The sequence below is a fragment of the Aythya ferina genome, assembly GCF_964211825.1.
Source record: "Aythya ferina genome assembly, chromosome: 5".
NCBI lineage: Eukaryota > Metazoa > Chordata > Aves > Anseriformes > Anatidae > Aythya > Aythya ferina.
Genome location: NC_140301.1, coordinates 51,129,577 through 51,143,927, shown reverse-complemented (window position 1 = coordinate 51,143,927; position 14,351 = coordinate 51,129,577). Strand labels below are relative to the sequence as shown.

Below are 14,351 nucleotides of genomic sequence, written 5' to 3'. Positions count from 1 at the left end.
TCATCCTCTTTGCACCTTCCCTTCAGATATTTGTATACATGGATGAGATCCCCCCGAATCTACTTTTCTCCTCATCTCCAGGCTGGACAGGCCCATGTCTCTCTGCCTCTCCTCAGAGGGCTGGGCTTGTTCAGCCCAGAGGTGAGTTAGCTGTTGCCTCACAGGTCCCCCACAGCACCGACCCACCACACAAACAGACCTGTACACAACACCACAGTAGCACCACTTGCTCCATCCCACTCTGCTCTTCCTTCTATGGGATCTCCCACTCTCCCCTCCCCCGGGAGGGCTGAGGCCCCAGAGCCTCTCCCTTCACATTATCGCAGCCAGGAGGAAGGTGTTTCCCTCACATATCACTTCTGCCTCTCCCCCCAGGCTATTCCCACAGCTTGGACACATCCTGCACCGAGGGGTGACACACATCCTGGCACGGAGCTCCACCAGCTCTGTTCTTCAGTAGCTTTTCCGTGGTACAGCAGAGCTGAAGGTGATCCAAAAAGCAAAGTGATGGTGAGGTCTGGCCTAGCAGGTTGATAGACCCACTTCATCAGTTGTCTAGTAAAATGGGTTTGTTGTAAAAGTAGTAGTTATTGTGTCTGACACGGCTCCTTACCTCCCTGCTGCTCAGCAAGAAGGATGGATGCTGAAGTTCTTACCAGGATAAGCTTTCCTTTTCCTCCTATGGACGGGGGAGCCTAATTATCCAGCCTTGCTATTGCCAAGGCAAGTTTCATACAAAATGTACACTGGTTACCAGAGAAACCTGTGCGCAGTGGTTTCACAGCCCTCTTAATGACTGTTACCACCTTGGGCTGAGTCACGCGCCTGCTCCCCAGATCCCACGGCCTGTGAGTGCGGTGCCATCGAGGCAGCTGCCTCCATCTGAAATCTCCATCTATTTCCGAGCATGGGCTACACAAGATTGTGCGCACTTGTTGACACTAAAACCTACTTCTCAGCTAATGGCCACAGTGTCAGTCTAAACATTTTATGGTGAAGAAACCTCAGGAGGGATGATCCTGCTGATGGCATGAGTTTGTGAAAAATCCTCAAAGAAACACAATTTCCTTCAAGACGGGTTTCTTGTTTCACTAGAACACTTCAGTACAAATCACCGAGTCTTTCCTCCGCCTCCTTCATGTGCATGCATTTAATCATTTACAGCAGAAAAAGATGAGGTTTGAAATTAAATTTATTTTTATCTTAGCAAAGGGTTGGGGAAACCCACACAAAAACCACTGAGGATGTTGGGAGATCCAATTTACCTGTCCAAGAAGTTAGGAAGCAGCTCCAGGAAAGAAAAACAATTTGCACATCGCAGAGTACTTGTGACAACATGAAAATATCCCTCACTACACACTTCATCCAGATGCTGCAGGGGAATGGTGCTGGAGCTTGGAGAATCTGATGGCCAACAGCTACTAAGATGAGGAACAGAATGAATCCTAGTTCAGACTCCACCCAGGCCTAATAATGCTTTGCATTTGCAATTGTTTATTAATTTTAGCCAAATTTTGTACAACAGATAATGACATGCAGAAAGGCTTACTACTTCATTCAGAGTCACTGTCACGACAAAGTTTTTGTCCTTTATTAGAGGCTCGAGACTCAGGCTGACTCCGTCCCAGGCATCAGTCCAAAGGGGAAGAGATCCAAGTGTGCAAGACGGAAATAATTATCTGTGGCCAAAGACTGTGTGGTTTACGTTCTTCATTATCACTCTTTGCTCTTAGTAAACTGGATTCAGGATATGAGTATATCCTCTGTAAAGCCCTGGGACACCCGTTGCAAAGAGAATTTCTCTTTCCTGTAATTACCACATCGAGGCAACGCACTCAGAGAAATATCTTCATATATATGTATGTGTGTACATATATGAATGTATGTATATTACTGACAGAAATGGATGCATAACTGAGGGGGGGGGGGGGGGGGCATGGAAGGTAGAAGAGGGCTTACAAGAATGCCAGTGTCATTTGTAAGGGATTGCAATGGCACCTGTATAAAAAGTCAGATGTATTCCTGTTCTCTTTCCAGCAGAAGAGACTGAAGTCATGAGAAATCAAGCATAGATTTCAGTCCACATGAACTTGTCACCACTTTGTTTTATGCAACGCCCAGTCTCTCTCAAAGAAATATAAATGTTTTCAATCCAGGTCACTGGATGCTACCATGCTACTATGGCAAAAGAGAACACACCCCATATGCACCTTTCTGACAAAACAGTTGTTCAGCTTGCTACAGAAATCCCAAAGGGGGCTAACAATTTACTGAATTTATATAACAAATAGTTTTTGGGTAGAAGAGCTATGCTTCTACTGTCAAATTGTCAGCTTGAGGATCTGTGCAGCACTGAAAAGGGGGAAAAAAAGACGCTTAGATTATTCCTAGTGACCCACATACCGCAAAACATCTGCTGACAACATGGTTGGCTTCCTGCCCAAGTTCAACTAGGAGCTGTCTCCAGCTGATCATCTTTGCCCTCACCATAATCAGGAGAGTCCACGGCAAGCAAAGGCGACACATAGTCAGGGACACATAAAGGAATTTGACCAACCGAATAAGCACAAACTTGGATAAACATGCACATACCTCAGACATAAACCTGACTTTAAAAAAAAAAAAAAAAAAAAAAAAGTGCTACCATCAAATACAAGCCTTTTTTAAGATTCTTTGGGTTAGAAATAAGAACTCACTGCTGTTTAGCATGATCCTTTGTGTTTGTAAAACTCAGGTTATTTAAAATTTTAGGTCTTAGAGATATATGTGCACAATATGATTAGACAAAGCACTGGAAACAAATAAAAAGCCCTAAGAAATACCTTTTGTACCGCCACATTCACCATTGTATTAAGTACAGTATTATCCTGTTTATAGAGACAGAAACAATATTTCTAGACGCATTTGTGTTCCATCCTTCTTTTTACATCTGAAATGGTGTTACCCTGTCATGCAAACACATTGATGCAACTTGACTGTCAACCTCCCCTTTCATTGTTTGTGGTTATTACTTTTTTATTATTTTTATTCAAATCAGTAATTGCTCCCAACTTCCAAGTTTCTCGTGATTTCTTTGTTCTTGCCTTTAGGTACTCAATCTCCTTTTTAAATGCACCTGACTGCTTAGAACACAGCCATAATCATACTTGATATTGTTCAAATTAATAGTCACTCATTTGTGATCATAAGTTTTTTTTGCATCTTGTATTACAGACGTAAGAGACCTTGCCACGCAATTCAGAAAGCTGTACAGAAATCTCTTATTTCAGTGTAACCAACAGAGTACTTGTTATTCTGTTGTATTCTTTATTAGTACCAGTATGATTATTTTTTTCTGTTCAGTAAAGGCCAAAGGATACCGTTATTTGAGGGGAGGGGAAGGCACTCATCCATCTCTCATTAGGTTCTCTTCTGGGCCAACAGTAAGCCTTGAAGATTCACCTGAAATTCTTGAACAGACAGCTGCCGTACTTGGGTGAGGGCTCGTTACACACAAACTGTTTGGATGATTTAAAATACAAGTATATAGAAATGTAGCAGAAAGATGTAACAGCAAGCGACAGAAAACATGATCCCTTAGGTGCCGTAGCTAGAGGCTTAGTGACAGATGATGTTGCAAAATGGCTTCAGGATGGGATATTTAAAAAATTGCTTTACGAGAATTTTACACTGCTAATCACAAAGCTTTAATAATAAGTCTTCCTCTATTAATTGAAATCTACTAGCTCACATTTTCAGACATTGCCTTTGTTAAATCATGTTAGAAACTTCTAATATTCCTTTTCCATTTCTAACCCTGACTTTGCATGTGACAGTATCAGGATTGCCTTAGCCCTTCTGAATATACTAGACACAGCACCCCTCATTTGATTAATTCTAATAATTTTTAGTCATTATTACTTTTTAACATATATTGGTACTGCAGATTAAATATTATTTATAGCTTTAATTTGTGTCCTGTTTGGATTGTACAATCACAAGGCTAACTTGGCCATCATTATTATCATATTGTTTTATACTGCTCCTAAAATTAAAATCCATTCTTATCTTTAAATGTTTTATTGTACTTGTCTTTCTTGTTTTGCGTTGCATAGTCCATGATTAATTCTGTTAGCCAAGTGCATATGGCCTGCTTGGCTATCATCCATTATCTTCATCATTGTTGCCTCAAAATGAGCACTTTATTATTACCTTTTTCATCTTTCCAATTACCAGATGTGCTTTCGCATTCCCATACTTTTCCTACTAGACTGAGATCTACATTTAGAGTAAAAGTCCCAGCTCATTAGTTATTGAAGACAAAATGAATTTTCCCTGGTTAAATACAGAAAATCTGAGGGTCAGTTCCAGTATTAGAGAGCTGGGCAACTTTTGAGAAACAGAATTAAGTGGCTGCATGTTTCTCTATAATAAAAGCTTCTTTTTTCTTTCCTTTTCCATTTTTTTTTTGGTCAAAAAATGGTACAGGAGTTTAGAAGAGGATCAGATTTAGATAAAAGGAAAATTCTCTCTGTAAATCCTGTAACTACATTTGATCCAAGTATCCTTCAGGAGTCTCAAAAGTCTTACCTAAGCTGAGGTTTGCCCTTTACCTGCCTATCCTGTAACTTATTTGCTGGATTGGACCCCTTCCCCCTCCGCCACCCCAAAAAAAGAAAAAAAAAAAAAGAAAAAAAAGAAAAAAAAAAAAAGACTGTGAAAAAAATAGTGTTAAACATCTACGCAGGACTGACAACATAATGTCTCACTGTGGAAAACCTCTTTCAGGGTTTCCATCCTAATTTTTCAGGTTCAGGTGACACAGTGTGCCAACACCCAAACATTTCTCTGACTGAATTCAAACTCCCAACCAAGCAATGTTCACTTAGCCCCAAGGTTAGCTGAGCTAAATATGACATACAGTGAAAAACCTTGCCAAAGAAAGGAAAACATCTTTTTACTCTGTTTCATTCATATACTTTTAAAGAAAAATGCCTACTAACCTGTCCGCCTAACACCACCTCAGTCCACTCCAGTATTATTTCCTGAAGTGTTTTCACAGGGCTATTAATTTTGTTTATTGATATTTTACAGTCTCGTTATTGAGTTTAAAAAAAAAAAATCACTAGAGAAATATTTCATAAAGCCACAAATTCTTCTTATGATAGGTATTTCTAAATGTCCATGAATTCTTTCTATATTCTATTCAAGGTCCTTTGATTAAAAAAGAAATAAGGGAATCTCCTCTCTCTCTCTAAAACCTTTGAACTCTGTCTGTTTCCAGGCAAGAACCTACTTATTGCCCCACAAAGCAACAATGGAACTAGACCTGTGCATCACCTGGGGATACATAAGGGAAATGTTATATGATAAATAAGGGAAGAAGCTGGCAGACAAAACATGCTAGCTTCTGTCTTCTGACCTAAGTGTGCTGCTTTGGGCATTTTAGAAAAATCTGTTAATAATCACTGTGAAGGAAGAAGCAAACTTTACAACAAGAAAAAAATCCCATAAAGGGGTGGGAGAATGTAGGCTGAAATGTTCAGAAACGACTAGGGTGACAAACTTTAAACCTCCCACAATACTCTGATTTTCAAGAGACAGGTATCTATTTCCCAAAGGTGAGGTAGATCAGAAATTGCAAGCAGAGCACCAAAAATGGAAGTCCTCTGGATCACTAGTTACCTTTGAAACCCTTGTATAGTCCAGGAAAGGTCACAGGAACTGAAGAAGTGCTGTCACTTCTAGAAATAACTTGCAAGGCCCTGTAGTACCCTGGCACTTAGACCAGGCTTTTCAAAGTATTTTTTGGAACTGAACTGTTCAAGTGACTCTTATAATTAGCTCTTCTTGTGCTGACCACAGCCTCTGAAAACCAGGTACTTTTAAATTGTCCCTTTTTGAGTATCTCAGAATTGAGACTCCCTTCTTCCCCTAAAGAAAAAGGTTTGCTCCTCCGGCAAATTCTGGTCCTTGATCTCTCTAGATCTGATGTTTATACCTTTATGCCTCTCTATAGCCTCTTACTCCAGGCATAGTGACATTTACTTCAACAGAGCTCTGCCCAAGTGTTATGCTGTACTGACATATCCAGACTTGGTTCTTCTGTGCCTGCAGAAGTAAAAGATGTCCCATATGTATCAAGATGACAGGGCAATGTGTTGAGAACTTTTACATATGAAGTGTCTTAAGATACCAGATCAAAAGAAATTGTAGAAGTGATAAATGTCATTTATACACTGGCAGATTAATATCACGGCAATGTCTGGGTTTTCATCTAAACATCGGCAGGAAAAGTTTGACAAGTCTGGGATAGTATCGCATGGCTATTTCTCTCATTTGGGCTGATATTTGCTTGATCTATTCATCTTAATAAGTTTGCTCTGAGCAGAAGAGCAACTCTGTGTCTTGCCTCCTGGCAAAAGACACACAAAATACCTTTTTGAACTCAGTGAACAGTTTGCATTCTTCTGCAGGAATTCAGAAACTTGCTATTGCTAAAATATCCTCCCTGGCTTTTGGTAATGTGGTTGTATTAGGAATGGCAGATTGTCTTTAGTACTCCTTTGTTCTAAAGTTTTAGTAACAAAGTGTCTGGATACAAAACTTTGTCATATTATGTTTTGAAGGTTTTGCAGCGGCAGAAAGTGGTGTGCGTCTATGAGCATTTATAATGGAGAAAAGCTAAGTGATAAAGTGCACCTTTAACATAATGACAGTAATTCAGTCTCAGACAGTGAATGCTATTATACCCTCTTTTAAAGACTAAAATCAGTCAATTGAAATGACAATTATGATAATCCTCATGTAATGAAGATTATTTTGAAACAAAAATCTTTTTCAGTGTGTGTGCTTGTTAATATGTGTATATTTACTGTACCTAAGTACGTTCGTGCCGTTCTGCTTGGCTGGGAATTCTACACAAATACACAAGTATTTTCTATCCATTCCACTGGTTTCAGTTGTTATTTGTCATAACTTGATTTCTGGAAGAAAAAAAAAATAAAGGAAAGAAAAAAACAAGCTGTATGTATGTTTTGGCAAATACTCTGAGCATACAGCTTGAAGAATTAGGCAACCTTATAAAAGTGGTTAGCTTGGTCAGTCTTCGCATATGACATAACCCCTCCCCAGAGATTTCAGTGCATTTACCCTGTGTTTTGTCATAACTTTCTAAAGGAAGCTCCTGTGAGCTTCCAACAAATCGCATGGAGAGCTCACAGCGAGTGATAGTTCCAGCAAACATTATTCTGAGGAGGAGTCAGTCTGTGATAGGTGGCTTGTCACAGACACCTGAGCTGAAAGAGGACATACTGATCATCTGAACTTAGTTGGCTAGGATTTTCAGAGATATCTAAGGGAGTGTCTAGGCACGTGATCCTACAAAAAATCCTACCAAAATTGTAATTTTTCTTGGGTTCCTTTGAAAATTTTTTTCTGTTGTAACAAATCAAGGCACTCACAAACATCATACAGCAGAAGTAAAATGTCACAAAAGCCACAACAAAGACACACAAATACAGGAAGTTCAGATGAAAAAGAAGATAAGAAAAAGATTTGTTGGGGCAAAGGGGACAATAAATAAGTAATAAGTACAAGATGACTGACCATAGGCAACTTGGTCCATGGTCTGACATGAACATTACAGAAAGCTTCTGCACTATGAGACATTTCTGACATAAAATGTAATAAAGATTAGTATTAAGATTGCAAACACATTGGAGAGCTATAAGAACATTTTAGTCTAACAAGAAAGGTGCCTCAAAATGTAGCTATGCATTCTGCATATTACTGGCTGCTTTGGTTGTTTCAGCTTTAAAATTGCCATAATGATACTCCCCACCCAGCCCAGGAAAATGCTTTTTAGGAAAATGATATGTAAATATTGCCAAATGTTTTTCATTCATGTTTTTGTACCTTCTATTGCTTGGTTGATTTCAAAGTAGAAAACTAATGATAAACCTTACAGAAAATTCCCAAGGGGTTCCCTTAGGCCAGGTGGTAGTTTACCTGTAATGTTTAGCAATCATATACGATGCATTCCTTCTTTTTTTGAGGCATGGTAATTAAGACCAAGTGAATTTATATTTATTTTGCTTGCAGAGCTTTCTTAATGTGAACTACCCTAGAAGTGGGCTTCAAACGGTTATTTCTTCTTAGACCTGACCTAGTTCTAATAATTTGCCATTCAAAAGATGCAGAACTTAGATCTTTGCAGGAAGTTGTTACAATTCACTGTGAACAGTGGCCTAAAAGGGTTGCTGTATGCAGTCAAATACATTGGCACAGTGGGGAAATGTGATCTTTTCTAAGGCTATTATTCTAATCATTTCATCTAGTCCCTTGTCCAAATATAATATGCACTGGCACAAAGTTAATTTAATTTTTTTTAAATCCCTGCAACAGTACAAAAAATAAATAAATAAATAAATAATATGACAAAGCAGGGTGTCAAACGTGCTTTTAGGAAAGTCCTTCATTGCCTTTTAATTGTACAGTGCAATTGTGTCAGTGGTCTAGATTACATTGCTCTGCTGCCTGTTTTGTAGCTGGAAGGCCAAATGCAGTAGCTGGCATTCAACTTTCAATATGTCTTATTACTGAGTAGTTTCACATGTACACATTTCAGTCGTGAATAGCTGATTGTACCCTTCTGCACATGCTTGTTTCTTGGGTTTTTAAGGTTTCTGAGCCCTGATCTGCCAGCAAACTTCCTTCTGGCTCTGCACGAGTCCCCGGTACAGAGGAGCCTACTGCAGCAGAGAGGACTTCAGCTGAAAAGCTTACCAGGGTGCCTTCTCAGGCTTGTATCCGCTACAGCACAACAGCCCCAGGACTTGCTAATGAAATTGCTGGGCAGGTTTTAAAAGTGGTGTCTAAATCTTAGAGGCCAACAGTGGCCTTGCCTTATGTCAGCGATCACACAAGAGAATTCAACTCTGCTGTTCTCCCCCTCCCTCCATTGTTCATGTGGAAAAGAACAAAGTATGGTTCTTTTTGCCACTGCAGAAAACCGCATTATACCTGAAGGCCTGAGATGAGAGAACCATAGGAGCAGACTGAATCACTTCTCTTTTTCCATCCTTAGGTTGTGACTAACGCTAACACTGAGAACCTGATGCTGAAACACACATGTGCTGAGCACTTCCGTGGGAGTTAGGCACTAAAAGTCATCCAGGCCCCATGTACTTAACCAACATTTCATCTTCAGGACCCCACAAAAATGTTAATTAAGCCTCACAACATTCCTGAGAGGTATCCCTACCCATTTTGTCCTGAAGGGAAAAGTGAGGGAGATAATTAGAGCCTTGTAATGAAGTAACGCCTGATGACCTGGAGCCCAATCTGCTATCTGGGTCAATGGACAGATTATGTCCTTGGACTGACTAATTGTAGGTGCCTAATTGTATTAACACACAAAAGCAGCAATTCATGGCAAAGAAATTACCACCCCCAGCAGTCCTTCCCTCTGGGTGAATTACGTCACCTCAGGGCTCTGATTCACGATCCCTGACAGATTTAGCTGTGGCAACTAAAGAAAGCATTGCCTCTACAGCTGCTTATGCTGTCACAGCTAAATCTGAACACCCCTCCTCAGAAATGAGACAGCAAATATTCTCCCTTATTAAGGATAAAATACAGCACTGCATGTTCTTATCTTGGAAAAACACTGTAAGCCCAGGACTGAAAATGGAGCCTATCTTACCTTCAGCATGTGCAAGAAGACAGAATGAGTCACTGCCTGTTCTGCCTCAGTTTCTCTATTTATATCTGCTATAAAGTTCTACCCCTATTTCATATGTTTAAATGTTGTCATTGTCAACATTACGAAGAAATTGTTAGAATAGGACTCTAATGAGCAAGTAAGAGAGCTAAGTGTTCAACTCCATCTCAATCTGGTGGACTGAACACTAGCTGATCACACACAGCTGCTTTGAAATTCCAGCCTTGAAGTCAGTAACTTATTTTGAAAAAAAGGAAGCATCACTGTCTTGCTTAAGACTTACTACTGCTCTAGCTGGTCTAAATGATTTCAACTGAAATAATTGGATTGCAACTTAGAGATTCTATCAGACCTGGCTTCTTTGCTGATATTTTTGCCAAAAAGAAAGCTAATTTCTCAATGAAAAAGCTCAAATAGTTCCACAGCAAATGCACGAAGATGTGAATTTTCAGGAAAAGAGAATGCTCTGAAATTAAATTCTGCAGAAATGTGCATTTTGATTTTTTTGAATTGTTGTGTAGTGTGTAGAAAGACTGCAATTGCCTGAAGTACTAAAATTCACCAAACAATTCCCATCAACAACTAAACACATTCTCCTATATGGAAGAAAAATGTTCCATTATTATACACCTAATGTTGAGGGAGAAAAAAAAATCTTTTCAGCCTCAAGTGTTTAGGACTTAGCTTCCTAACTACATGTCCCCTCCCCTCTGCATTAATGCTGTCCCAGCCGCTGATGTGTATTTTACTGACTTTGAAACAGTGTTTAAGGATGCTCCAAAGGAAAAAAAAATCTCAAATGATACAAACTGTCCCACATACTGGAATTCAGAGCAATTGGATTTTCATCAGAAATACATGCTTTCTCTCCCTCTATTACTGGCAATCCTAAGTATTAAAAAAATATATATATATATGCGAAAATTTAGACGAGCACTGCATTCTGTAGTTCTGAGATTTAACAGAGTAACACGATGAGTTTCAGAAGCATCAGTATAAACATGAATGCAGATTGCTGGGGCTTGTATGCAGCTATATCCATCCTTCAAAGTTTTTTTTTTAACCTACCTTGTGGCTAATGACCTCAGGTGGGAATATGAGAGTACTGCATTTAAAAAGCTGGAAACTTACACACAGAAGTCAAATATAGGCTTTTCACTCTTATATATGCTCTGAAGAGACAGACCAAAATTAGGAATTTAATCAGAACCCCTTCAATATATTTTCACTAGAGTTGGACTCGGCAAAACAATTGTGTTTTTTTTTATTTTTTATTTTCCATCACAGGAGTCTGACAAAACTAAAAAACAGTATTGGACACTACTTTCTAAAACTCCACAGAGACAGAGCATTTTGTGATTGACCTGTACTCTTAAAGAGAGGGCTCTGCTTAATTGTTCGGCTTGACACCACAGCCCTGAAGGAGATGACTGGAGACTGCTCCACATGCGCTGCTCTAACAGCATCTCTCATCCAAAGCACTGGCGATCACACCTGCCTCAGGGGGCCCCAGAGCCTCTAAAGAACACCAGCTCCTACCTGCAGGCTCAAGGCCAGCATCTATTAACAACTGACTTCACCTGCTTTTCTTCTAATAAACTTTACAAAGCCAAGAAGCTGTGGTTTTCAGATTGCTATGAAAACAGCTGGCTTTTAGGCATTGGGAAATAACTCCCTGATTGAGAATCACCATTCAAGACAGCAAATTGATATTATATTAAAAATAGTAATAAAAGCCACTTACATAATTTTGCATTTTCATACACTTAAAGAATGTCAATTTATTGAAAAAATAAGTCTACTTACATCCAGCAGACTAAGCCAATAATAATGATGTATTTCACAATGTATGAACTTTGCCATGTGCTGTAGAAGTATCAAAAAATCAATACAACTAAATTGACAAGTTTGTCAATGATTGAAATTAATTTCCTTTTTTCTGTTACTTCACTAAACTGAATTCCATGGTGTCATATTAATTAACATCCCACTCCGATGGTCTGTGTAGCTGGAAAAACAACGAGGTTATATCTGAGAGCATTCAGAGAAAGTGGTGTATTACAAGCAGACAAAGACAGCAGAAGGTATTCACATGAAGCAATAAATGATTTGCTAAGTCAATTGCAAAGACTTTTTGAAATTATCAAGGATAAAATTTCCAAAGAACACCAGTCATGCAGGATCCTCTGTTCAATTCATAGGACCCAATGTTCTTGGAAAATGTGTACCTACGACTTTCCAGAAAATCTGTCTATCTGACACAGAAGCAGGTCGTAAGACCCAGTAACTTTAGAAAGTAACCAGCACATTAACTAAAGTGTGTAGCTGCATCTCACCAAACTCTGAGGACAAATCAGGAACAAAACTTAAACAGTGTCACAGTGAAAAGGTCTTCATAGATTCTGAATATAAACCTGTTGAGATGCTCAATCTAACATCTTCTAACATCTTATCTTTCTAGCCTTGATTTGAATAGTGAATTCCATAGCAAAGATTCGTTGGTTTTGGTTTGTTTTCCTATTTACATTCCAGACAACAAAAAGTATGATTTTTTTTCAGAGTAAATATTTTGCTCTTTGCAATTATGTTTCTGCAGCTGAAATCAAGCAGCTGGATCAGAGGGATCCTCTGGGACAGATGCTAAGGACCATGTTTTCCACCTTGGTCTTTTGGGCCATGCCCTTAATTGGAGCTTAGTGTCCCATTAATGATTGCGCCTCCTGGGATTTATATGACCATTTCAGAATTGCAGTTTCCGCCTAATGGACTGCTGCACAACAAAGAGTCCTTGTAGCTATATCCCAAAGGCCCCCCTATTAAATATACAGCAGTTCTCAATTAACCTGATGTTTAAAAAACACAATAGCACTAAAGGCTATCTGCTTAGGAAAGTCCCTGGTCTAAACCGATATCATTTAATTGTCCCCTAATGCAATTCTGTCCATATGCAAAGACCAGCTTGCATGTGACACTAATAGTAGACTTCATGCTGTGACCAGGCTAACAGATTTCTGTACCCATAAGTATCAATTTCAAGGCATTAGAATACTGAAATCAACCTTGATTATATCTCAGAGTTCACAAAATCTGCAATTTCAAAGAATAAGCAAGTAAGCACAAGTTCCTATGAAGTTTAAGCCACTCCAGGAGTAACACAGCAAAGCTCTTTCTGTGAGATCAGAAGGGTGGATATGAATATGATAAACTCACTAATTTCAGCAGCAGTAGTATGCAAGGACAGTGTTGACGTGTTTCCATGCTCAGGAGAGTGAATTCCACCACCTTCCTGAAACACCTGTGACAAGCCAAATCTTAAAAGACTAATTATTTAAGCACAGAGATACACAGACAGCTTACTACAAAGTCAACTCATCAATGCAAAATTAGGTTTCAAGTAAAGAAACTCATCTAAGCTGTTGTTTTACAAGCTCCAATAAGAGATTTCCAGAATTTCCTAGTACAGTTGCTTAAACCTGTTTCAAAAAGGGATACTGACATTGCCACAGACAAGTGCATTAGCTGCTGATCCTCTGAATTTGCCCCAGTGAGTAGACAAAAAACACATAAGGTCTATATAGGAACAAAGAAAATGGCTCCACAGCAGATATAAATATTTGCGTGGGTCTAGTAAAGGGAATTAAAAGTTTTCCTGTGTTGCTTACCTGAATGTCTGAGTTTTCAGCTCCTAGCATGCCAAGTGTTCCTTGCTGGCCAGTTCTCTAGGCTGTCCTATTTCAATTCAAAAATATATCAGTGTGAAGAAAAATTTGTTTCCCTGAAATTAAAAAAAAAAAAAAAAAATGTAAACAGCATAGAGCAATCATTGTAGAGTTATTGGAATTAAAAAACAAAGCAAAATTTAAGACATGAAATGAAACAACAGGGTGTCCATGCTTCACCCAGAACCCTACAATTCACTGGCATATGGGATTTCCCTTTCTACCTATTGAAAAAAAAAAAAAAAGAAAAGAAAAAAAAAAAAAAAACACCTTCCTCTAAGCTTTATTTCAAAGATCAAAGCAAAGTTTTTGAAATTGTGATAGTTTTAGAAAAACAAACAAGCAAACAAAAAAACATAGCCCTGAAATTTATCCTGTGGAAAAATGATTTGTTTTTAGGGAGGTTTAGAGTGCAGCTTTTTAGCAAAAGAACAACTTCCAAGCATGTACTCTGTCAAGGGAGAGATGGACTTAGTGGCCAACATGCTGTAATAAGCCTCTGGAGATCCCAGTGTAGAGCCACAGCTTTCTAGTGTGATCCTGATGCCAGAAATATCAGCTGCTAGAAGAGTACGAGCAGCTCTGATTTCCTTAAAAATATAAATTTAGGTCTTGCTAAGTAAAGTACAAATTTGAAGATGTGTACTAAGGGAAGCGGGTATTGGGAAGGGAGCAGAAATGACATTAATTCTGAGCTGTGATCTGATACAGTTCTATTAATAAACTCTGAACTTCACTCCTCTAAATAATTCCTTCCAACAAATGTTTTTGGAGCTCTGTTTCATCATCCCTAATGTTTTATATATGATAAGGATAATATGAGGTTCTCTCCTGTAAATAAGGTCCAGCTGAGCACAGAGAGATGCAATTGGTCCTAGAGAAGGAAAGACCTAGGCTGACCCTAGAGCACTGGAAGTTTCTCATCACTG

General features: G+C 38.9%; 1 long non-coding RNA gene across 1 annotated transcript in view; it reads right to left on the bottom strand.

Moving 5' to 3' along the window:
* LOC311438443 overlaps positions 1 to 13,935 on the bottom strand; it is a 130,905-nt gene extending 116,970 nt beyond the window's left edge. The window contains exons 1-2 of the long non-coding RNA XR_014694104.1: positions 13,873 to 13,935; positions 13,366 to 13,478 (exon numbers count right to left, since the gene is read on the bottom strand). This is a non-coding gene — a long non-coding RNA (uncharacterized lncRNA). The remainder of the gene's footprint in view (positions 1 to 13,365; positions 13,479 to 13,872) is intronic.
* Positions 13,936 to 14,351: the final 416 nt, after the last annotated feature.